This window comes from Podarcis vaucheri (assembly GCF_965113315.1).
Source record: "Podarcis vaucheri genome assembly, chromosome: 13".
Lineage (NCBI taxonomy): Eukaryota > Metazoa > Chordata > Lepidosauria > Squamata > Lacertidae > Podarcis > Podarcis vaucheri.
The window spans coordinates 31033297-31044082 of NC_138751.1; the positions used below are offsets into that span (position 1 = coordinate 31033297).

General features: G+C 47.0%; 1 long non-coding RNA gene across 1 annotated transcript; it reads right to left on the reverse strand.

The window, feature by feature from the left end:
- Positions 1-6612: 6612 nt before the first annotated feature.
- LOC309517883 lies at positions 6613-9975 on the reverse strand. Its single transcript, XR_014213325.1, has 2 exons — positions 9774-9975; positions 6613-7153 (listed from the first exon to the last, which is right to left on the reverse strand). It is a non-coding gene; the product is annotated as an uncharacterized lncRNA (long non-coding RNA).
- Positions 9976-10786: the final 811 nt, after the last annotated feature.

Sequence of the window (10786 nt, forward strand, 5' to 3'; positions counted from 1 at the left end):
GCAGTGTCAGCCGGCTCCCTTTTATACTCCTCACGGGGCGTGTTCTGTCCCACAGCAGAATACACCCTGCTGAAACCACACCCTCAAAGGTGAGGCTCCGTGAAGATGATGTGCTGTCTTTGAAATGCAGCCACTTGTCCCTTGGTGGGCTGCCCCCTCTGTGTGTGTGTGTGTGGCGGCTTCTTAAAAACCCAGTTAAACAATGGAAGTTTCATTCAGGGCGCCTCACTGTTATTTTTAGGCAGTGCCAAGTGTGCAGATCACATTTCCCTTCTTTTTTTATACATTTAACCGGGGGGGGGGGACACTGTCTGCAGCCACGCCTGGCCTCATCTCATATCGGGATTAATTTAATATAATCAAGCATAATAGCCACAGACGCACACAGCTTCTTTCAGGAATGCCTTTCACTTAAAACACTTTTCCCTCCCCAGAACGTTTAACAAGTAATTCACGATTCATTTACTTTGCTTCCTCGCCCCTTCCCGTCTTAATTGCTGTCAGGATTGTGGAATAATAGAGTTGGAAGGGACCCCAAGGGACCCCAACCCCTTGCAATGCAGGAATCTCAGCTAAAGCATCCATGACAGGTGATCATCCAAGCTCTGCTTAAAAACCTCCAAGCCAGGAGAGACCTCCCCAAGGAGACCTTTCCACTGTCAAACAGCTCCTACCATCAGAAAGTTATTCCTGATGTTTAGTCAGAATCTCCTTTCTTGCAACATTAAGCCATTGGTTCATGTCCTACCCTCCAGAGCAGGAGAAAACAAGCTTGTTCCCTCTTCCACGTGACAGCCCTTGAGATATTTGAAGATGGCCCTCATATCTCCTCTCAGTCACCTCTGTTCAAGGCTAAGCTTCAACCTTTCCCCATAAGCCTTGGTTTCCAGACCCTTCGTTATCTTGGTTGCCCTCCTCTGCACACATTCCAGCTTGTCAACCACCTTCTTAAACTGTGGTGCCGAGATCTGGACACAGGACTTTGGAGATAACACCCTCTGCTCTGGAAATGCAAAACATAGTCTTTCAGGAATGCCCCATGGTAATGACTGGAGGTGGTACAAGAGCCCATCATTTCTCTTCTAGGTAATCTTGTGTCTGAGAAGCTCCAAGAAGATAGTTTGCAATGAATTAGTTTGTTTGCCTCTTCCTCCTTCAGGGTTTGACAAACAAAATCAAATCTTTCGCCTGAGACAGATGAAAATTGCAAATGGGAAATGATAGAGGGCACATTTTAAAAGGCACTGAATACTTGAAGGGACAGAGGTTTTTTAAGAGACAGAGAAAGAGAAGTGCCACAAAGGTCACTTCCAGACGACCTGTTCTTCCTGATTTGTTTATGAAAAGCTTGTTGTGTGGTTATTTGGATGTTTATTGAAAAATCATTCTGCTTTCCTCGCAGGGAAGTTATTCCGCATTGCATCATGTGATTGTCACACTTTCCACTGTGTTTTCCCATCACTTTCCTTATTGCAAAGTCTGCTCTTTTGGGAAGTGAGTGGGGTTGTTCAAGAGCAGCAACTTTAATTGTGGAACTTGAATTTTCTGGAATGTGATTAGATCCCACCCAAAAACAGCAACCGGTTGGAATCACTCTGTATATGCCCCCAGTGTTCCTTAGCCTTTTGCAAAAATGCACTTGCAATATACATTGTCCTTAAAAATGCATATATTTGTGAAAATAACATACAGATGTGCATTTTATTAGGGTAAACTGCTTTGAACCAGACAAAATTGCGTACAAAAAATGTGCACAGTAGAAGAAATAAACACTAAAATGCTGGTGGATTTTCATGGGACTTTGAATTCCTGCCCCCTGCAAACTGATGTGGGAATGTGGTGAAATAAAAACTGAAAAAAATGAGAAACTGCAAGAAGTTGAAATTAACTGTTTAGCCCATCCCTATCCCAGAGTAAACATGCATGTGATAGAGCTGAAACATAACCTTTCAAAGTGCAATTAAAAAGCAACTTAAAGCATGTGCAGAGTATTCTCGCTTCATATCCGAATGATTTATTTGTCCATTTATTTTGCAACATTTGTATCCCACCGTTCCTCCAAGGCTCTCGAGGCAAGCATACATCATCTCTCCCAACCCCACAATTTCACCTCACGGGAACCCTGTAAGGCTGAGAGTTAGTGACTGACCCAAGGTCACCCAGTAGACTCCATGGCCAGGGGAGGATTGGAACCCAGGCCTTTTCAGTCTAAGCACTACATTACTCTGGTTCTCACAACCAGATGCCCACTTTTAGGATTCTTGAAATTTGGGTGTGCAGATGTGCCTTGAGCCTTGGTGTTTGTTTGTTTTTTAAAAAATTCAAGTGTTCTCTTGTTGCAAAAGGATTGTATCCTGAGTAATAACAATAAAAAGGACTATTGTATTTGAGAGAGTGGGTGACAAAAATGAGGGATTTTTCATATTAGTCAAAGGTTGTTCTTGCTGACGGGGTGAAATCTCTTGCCACAAACGGTCGCTTAGGCTGAACCCTTTCATGGGCAGCTGCAGTCCCAGCCCAGTAAGAAAAGATGGAACGTCTGTTTGCATCCTGGGAGTCGAAACTTCTGCAGAGACGCTCCTGTTGACCCACACCTTAAGAATCTGCACAGGCTGGCACTGCTTTCTCCGTGCAGAAGAAAAAGCGGCTCCGAATGTCTCTGGAACAAGATGCTGAACCTCCAGGTTTGGAAAACATGTCTCAGAAGGCACTTGGCTTCTGGCCATGATTTATCAGCAGACATGCCAGGGAAATGATTGATAGTCGCTAGCATCTTGCCAGATCTATATATCACGAAGGATTCGGTATTTTAGCAAGCAAGTTTCGACAAACCCTTGCTAATCGTGGAAAAATTTTTTTTCCAGCAAGCTCATGTAATGTGACTGGGATTAAAAACTAAACTCAAGCTGATTGTTATCCAGTGCATGGGAAATGGTGGTTGGGTGTTTTTTTGCCAGCCCACCTTGAAATGAGACACACATCAGAGCAAGGGGAGGGAGGGGTTGTAGGTGGTGGGCAAATTGATTGGTGGGCAAATGAAAACACTCTGCTTCCAGAGGCTCAGATTTCATAGAATCGTAGAACTGTAGAGTTGGAAGGGACCACAAGAATCATCTAGTCCAACCCCCTGCAATTCAGGAATCTTTTTGCCTACCTTAGGGCAAGCTTGAGATTAAGAGCCCTGTGCTCCAGATTTAGGGAAGGGTCATAGATCAGTGGTAGATCACCTGGTTTGCTTGCAACCCCCTCTTCCCCAAGTTCAATCCCTAATGTCTCCAAGTAAGGCTGGAAAGCTGCTGTCAGCCAGAGTCAGCAACACTGAGCTAGATGGAGCAGTTGTCTAATTTGGTATAAGGCTGCTTCCTGTGCTCCTGTAGATCATCATCATCATCACAATCACAATCAGAATCACAATCATAATTTATTTATACCACACCCATCTGGCTGGGATTCCCCAGCCACTTTGGGCAGCTCCCAATCGAATATTAAAAACGCAATACAGCATTAAATATTAAAAAGCTTCCCTAAACAGGGCTGCCTTCAGATGTCTTTTAAAAGCAGGATAGATGCTTATTTCCTTGACATCTGATAGGAGGACATTCCACAGGCAGTTGCCACTACTGAGAAGGCCCTCTGCCCGGTTCCATATAACCTCACATCTCGCAGTGAGGGAACCGCCAGAAGGCCCTCGGCGCTGGATCTCAACGTCCGGGCTGAACTATGGGGGTGGAGATAGGTATGTCTTTGATGGAGCACCAAGAAAGCTTCATCAGTGCAGTTATTTAGAGCCAAACCAAAAATGAAGCTAAGTGCAATTTTTGCATTTAATATATGGGAATTTTTAAAAAATGAAAATAGCATGGCTGGTAGGGAGCTGATTGGGATTGGGATTGCAGTAGGTTAGTGGGTGGGTTTAGGCCTTTCCTTGCTTGCTGTGATCTCGAATAAAGTCTTTCCTCTGAAACTGCTGCTTGCTTTGTGGGAAATTCCCCCACTGATGTCAGTGGGGGATTTCCTCCCAACGCCAAAACTAGTTTCAGGGGGAAACTTTTCCTCAGAGCCCCAGCACAAGAGGAAATAGTCAGAACCCACCCCCATCTGTGCCTGCTATTACCACGTTAATGATTGGTTCCCCTTCCCTAGCTGGTGCAATTTGCACTTTGAAAAGGTCTGAGCATTAATTGCAAAGGTGCACTCGACATCTTGATTAGCTAAGCCCTTGCAATGGCATCTTAGGCAATAACATGATGCAGAATATCCTTGCAAAAAACCACCAGTCTGGAGGGGAGCCCCCTGGGAAACCCACAAACAAGCCTGCCTAGTGGGCATAGCCCTGAGATGTCTTCAAGAGGCATTCCCGGAAAGCATCAGCAAAGTTGGCAACCTTCATGATCCCTAAGCAGTTTAACCATCCCTCTCCTGTGATGGTTTTCTGAGTGTCTTCAGGTCATGCTCCATTTAGCCCTGAACGCTGTACAATCACATCTTTGTTCAAATCACAGAGGACCGGGATGTGTCTCAGGTCGAGGCTTTCCGGCTTGTCATTCATTTGGCAGACAGGGTGTGCCGCAGCATGTTCCCATAGATTTGCTCTGGAAACAGTGCCATTGTCATGGTTTCCTCAAAAGGACGGCACTGACTAAGCCGGTCTCGACGTCTCTCACGAAGCCATAAAGCATCGTTCATGATTTCGTTCCGGGTGGGCGCTTTGCGCTGTTGCCCACCCAGCCTTCTGTTCAGCAGAGTTGTATCGAAACCACAGCTTTGATGGGCAGAGTTTTGCAAAGGCCAAAGCGGTGAGGCTCAGGAGGGATTGGCTAGTACTGCGGTCAAGCCCTGGAACTGGTGGTGCGCTCAGGACAGGACTTTGGGGGCAGGCATCCGTGTCTAGTTTCACCCTCACAACCAGAAGTGCCTTCAGGGCTGGACTTCATGGCAGATGCCGAGAGTCCTCACTCAACACAATGAGCAGGAGGGACTTCAAATGCAGCAAGACAGGCATACCTCATTTTGAAGGAAGTGAAGTTTTTATATATATAAATAAAGAAATTCCTTCCAGTAGCACCTTAAAGACCAACTAAGTTAGTTCTTGGTATGAGCTTTCGTGTGCATGCACACTTCTTCAGATACATCCATATCTTCTTCAGATATATCTCCATCTAAAGACCTCTTCCTCCCCTCCTGCCGTCAGTAAGGTCATTAAGCCCAGAGTCCAACATTAACTAAGAAATCTTGCCTGGAATCTTTTTTCACTGCCAGGGTTCAGGTCAAAGAGAAAGGAAAGGAAAGCTTCCACCCAATCGCCTCCATAATGGATTTGGACATTTTGATCTCTCTCAGAGAAAACTCTTCTCCTTCCACGCCTCCAGTTCTTTTCTGGTTCATTTAATTAATCTATTACATTTATATCCAGCTTTTCCTGCAAAGATCTCAAGGTGGTGCTCAAGGTTCCCACCCCTCCTCCATTTTATCTTCATGACAACCCTGTGAAGTAGATCAGCTCAATGCTGTTTTTCTAGAAAAAGAGGTGCCGGAATTCACCGTGAACGCTTCCCTTGTTCTCTTACAATGGCCTGAGAGGTGCTGGAACTGAATTCTGGTGAGTTCCAGCTGAAAAAGAAAAAGCCTGGATCAGCCTGGCAGTAGGTGGCTGGGCCCAAGGTCACCCAGCGTGCTTTTCAGTGGAAATTCAAACCCAGCTCTCCCAGAGGCATTAGTCCATCGCTCTAACCACCCTATGTCCAGACTACCCACGTCCAGGATCTCATCATGCTAAGCCTGAGAAGAGCTATGGGTGGGAAATGGGACTCAGATGGAATAAGGAGCATCACAACTTGGCCAGATGTGTATTGCAAACTAGGGGATTGCAACAAAATGTTGCAGGGTGCAGCGCTCCCTGTTCAGGATTGCAACCACCCACTCCATTCTCCCTCCCTCCAGGGTTTCTGTCCCCTTCCACCCTCAGCCCTCTGTAGCACTGATGTTAGCTTGCCAGTGTGGTGCAGTGGTCAGAGTGCTGCACTGGCACCTGGAAGACCAGGGTTCAAATCCCCACTCGGCCACGAAGCCCTCCGTGGGTGACCCTGGGCTAGCCACTGCCTCTCAGCCTAATCTAACTTACAAGGTTGTTGTGGGGGGTAAAATGGAGAGGGGGAGAAGTGTGAGCTCCTTGGAGAGAAATGCAGGGTAAAAGGGTAAAGGGACCCCTGACCATTAGGTCCAGTCGTGACCGACTCTGGGGTTGTGGCACTCATCTCGCTTTACTGGCCGAGGGAGCAGGCGTACAGCTTCTGGGTCATGTGGCCAGCATGACTAAGCCGCTTCTGGCGAGCCAGAGCAGCGCATGGAAACACCGTTTACCTTCCTGCCAGAGCGGTACCTATTTATCTACTTGCACTTTGATGTGCTTTCGAACTGCTAGGTGGGCAGGAGCAGGGACCGAACAACGGGAGCTCACCCCGTCGTGGGGATTCAAACCACCGACCTTCTGATCGGCAAGTCCTAGGCTCTGTGGTTTAACCCGCAGCACCACCCACGTCCTGTAATAATAGCAATATACAGGAGAGGGTATGTTTGTGTTGCATTAAAAGACAGACCATTGCAGAAGCCCCCAAAAGTTCAACAAAATAGCTGTTTATTTTTAACACACACACCCCCCCCCAATCCTGGGTCTCATTTCTTCGTTTGGAGTGTGGGGGCGCCATCTCAATCAGTAAGTTTTCTAAAGAAGTTGATCTGTTGGCATTTCAGTACTCATGGGGACATGGGCCATTCGACAAATATTTTTTTATGTTCTCAAGGAATACATGTTACTCTGTCTCCATTTCGTCTCAAACCTTCCTATCTTGCTGATCCCCACCCCAGCGCCAGATACAAAGTTGTGCGGGCAGCAGTCCTTTTTTTCAAAAAAGAAATGCAGAACTTCAGACCTCGTACTCAGTTCTCTCTCCCACTACCACCATGTCATCCACAAAACTTGTGAGAATCCCCTTTGGATTCTATACTGACAGGGGGGGAAACACATCCTTCTGGAACAGACACAAGTGGCAAGACCTCTGCTAGGTGTGCTGCTTCCATTTATTTTAATCTCCCTGAAAGGAATGTTCAGATAAATACTCGGCTCAATGAGGGGCTGGATCAAGTTGATAACTGCCTGTTGGAAAGAAAATCAGAAACTTTTAATAAGTGAAGAACCTCTTTGAGCTTGATACTCTCTCTCTGTGTGTGTGTGTATATATATACGTGTCCCTGGCAACACAGCCAACCCCAAACAAAGGAGCATTGTTCAAGAGAAAAGCTTGGTCTTTCCTTCTGCATTCCTCATCGGCAGTACACCCATCCCTCTTGATCCTGAGTGCTCCTCGGCTGTGTCTGGGCAACGCGTTCAAATATCCTTCTAGGCTTAGGTTGCAATCCCCGGCTCAGACACCACCTCCCGTTTGGAATTCCACCGCGGAAACCCCAACTGCTTTCACGAACTTATCCAAGCTTTTGTTGAATCATGTTCAGTCATTGCATTTTTCAATAATCCCTTAAACAATGGGCTGAACCTCAGGACCGTTTTTTACATGTTGGAAAAGTCATTACAAATGTGATTGATTCAGGTGTGTGTACCCCCGCCCTTCGACCCATTAAATGAATTTGTGCACCGAGGAAACCGTTCCTGTAAATAATAGTTCTGCCTATGACTAGCTTGTGATTCACTGGGTCCTGGGAGAAAGAAAGAAAAACACTCAAACTGTTCTTTGCGATCTAGACAGTCTCTTTTTTTCTATCTGGACATGAAACCATTATTCACGGGACAATGCTTAACATGCGTAGATTTTTAAAGCAGATGTAGGCAGGCTGAACTGGTCTTACAAATGGTTCGGAATATCTTCAGACTGTGGATTAATTTGCCCTGTGGAAAAGAAACTTCTTCCAAGGAAATGAGGAACCGAGATCTAGCCCCACGTTGAATTCTTAGGCCAGGGCTCCACCTGCACATTGAAAGCAGGATCATACCACTTTATGAAGTCATTGCTTCCCCCCAAAGAATTCTGGGAGCTATAGTTTGTTAAAGGTGCTGAGAGACCCCTATTCCTCTCCCAAATACAATTCCCAGAGTTCCATGGGAAGAGGGATTGACTGTTGAATCAGTGGCGTAGCGTGGGTTGTCAGCACCCGGGGCAAGGCAAGTAATTTGCGCCCCCTAACCCATGGATTTGCACCCCTAACCCTAACCCCCAGATGTTGCGCCCAGTGTGGCCGGCCCCCCTGCACCCTAACCCATGGATTTGCGCACCCTAACCCCCAGATGTTGCGCCCGGTGCGGCCGGCCCCCCTGCACCCCCCACGCTACGCCACTGTGTTGAATCACTCTGGGAGATTTCCATGCCTACCTCCAGTGAATTAAGCTATTATGGGGATGGAAATACTTAGACGTTGGCTCATTTTATAGCATGGATGCCACAATTAGTGAAAAACAAGGAGCAACGGTTCACCATTAATAGATGCACAGGTAAGTTCACTGCCTTAGTTACTGTTTGTGTGTCTGTCTGTGGAGCAAAGTCGCCAGGAAGTCGGTGCCTAATCTTTTGATCCTAGCAAATATTGGGATTTGTGATAATTTATATTGAGTTCTCAGACCGTGAGAACCAGACACCTGATTGCTTCATACGCACACAGATTTCAGTTCCTCACAGAAAGGTCCCCCCACAAATGTCAAGATATGGAACAGTGAACCATTATTTCTTTGCCTTCCAAAGCATCTAGCTGTTTCCCTTGAGGATTCCCCACTTGGTACAAGGGAGGATTAAAACTCACAGAATAGGCTTTGTGAATTCAACCAGCGGTTCTATGGCCAGGCCCCAATGGGAATTGTCTGTGCTTGCTAAACTTTCTGACACACTCTATTATCATAGCTGCATTACAACATATACAGCTAGCGCTTGTGTATTACAACGAATTTCACATTGGGATTTGAAGAGGCTTGTTTTCAATTAAGAGAAAAGAACTTAGCTAGGGATTGTTGGGGCAGTGATATGATTAGGTTCACATTTGAAGGTGAATCTGCGTAATTCAGCAAGTAAACCAAAAGGCAGTCATTCTCTCACATTTGCACTTCTCTGAATTCTGCAATGTGCTTCTCCAGCCAAGTAGTGTCTACAAAAATGAATATACCGTGTGCACAAAATGCATGGATAGTATTAAATTACGTTTTACTCAGAACAGACCTGTTCAAATTTTTGGACCTAACTTATTCAAGTTCATTCATTTCAGTGGGTCTATTCTGAATAAAACTGCATTGAACGAACTCCATACATTTTTGAAAGTAACATACAAGACACATTATATTAGGGGAAATGGCTTGCAAAAATGTATGAATTAAGTAAAATTGCATTCAAAGCCATGCCTATTAGGAGAAATTTGCACTGAAATGCAGACACCTTTTCAAGAAAACTATAAACAAAATTGCAAAGTGACATGGAAATTTGGAGAACTGAACTTGGTTAGAAAAATTAGAAATGTAGAGAAACCAAAATGGACTGATTTGCTCATCCCTAAACTCAGCTGCGGAGTTCAAGGACGGCCAATAGGAAACCTCACGGCTACATGTGAATCATGCTTATCCTGAAGGTCCTTAGTCTCTAAGTGTGCTGAAGTCAGGGGAGGCTGGTAATGCTCAAATCCCAATGGAAGATCCTATTCCTGTCTGTGGAGACAGGATTTAATATTTTGGCTGAATCTTATTCAAGTGTGAGAAGGAAAATCTTGGAAAATATAGCACGCACCTGGCATATTCGTTGTTTCATCCTAAAGCCTTCATGTAAGATTATGTCCCAATGTCCCACACACCCTGTGCTCCAACCCTGAGTCCCCCGATGTTGCTGTACTACAGTCCCCATGATCCCCAGCCAGTTCAGCCAGTGGTCAAGGATCAAGGGCGTTGTAGTCCAACAACATCTGGGGACCCAAGTTTGAAGAAGGCAGCTTCCCAGCACTGCGGCTGCAAAGGGGCTGCAGTCTGTACGCTGCACATGTCAGGGATGCTCCCTAAACCAGTGTTTCCCAACCACTGTTCCGCGGCACACTAGTGTGCCGCGAGATGTTGCCTGGTGTGCTGCGGGAAAAATTAAAAAATTCGAAAGATAGCTTCATATCCGGAGAGGCGGCCTTCAGGTGAGTTTTAATTTTAATTTTCCTTCTCCCACTTAATGCCCCACGCTCGCCCGAGCAGCTTGCAGTCCTCGGTAACCACGGCGACCCGAGGGAGGGGAGGGAACAGGGAAGTCGAGGGCGGCGGCGAGCCGCGATGACGTCAGTGGGCCGCGCCGCCTGGCCCTGGCACGGTGTGAGAGCCCCGGCTAGTGGCACGAGCTTTGGAATAAGTGGGATCCGCGTGCGCGAGACCGAGATCGTGGGTAAGGAGCTCAGCCCTGGGGAGGAGGAAGCGGGGCCGCGCGTGCGGGCCACATCCCCACAGAGAGCGAGCCTCCCCCGGCCCACCACTCCGGGCAGGTCCACTCGCATGAGGGGGCGGCGATGGCGACGGCCGGCAACTTGCCTGCAATGCCATCCCTCGAGCAGGCGAGGAGCCCGGAGGCTACCAGATGCGAGTCCTCTTTCCCACCCTGCTCGGGAGTCCAGAGCACTTGGTCGCATTCAGGATCTAGAGTGGGGAAGCGGGGCTTGTGTCTGGGCTGGACACATTGGGCTGCCTGTGCCGCTCGACCTGCGGGGAGAAATCAGAGTGGGAGTCACGACCGTGAGGCAGGGCTGCCAAGTGTGGCAGAAGAGGACACGG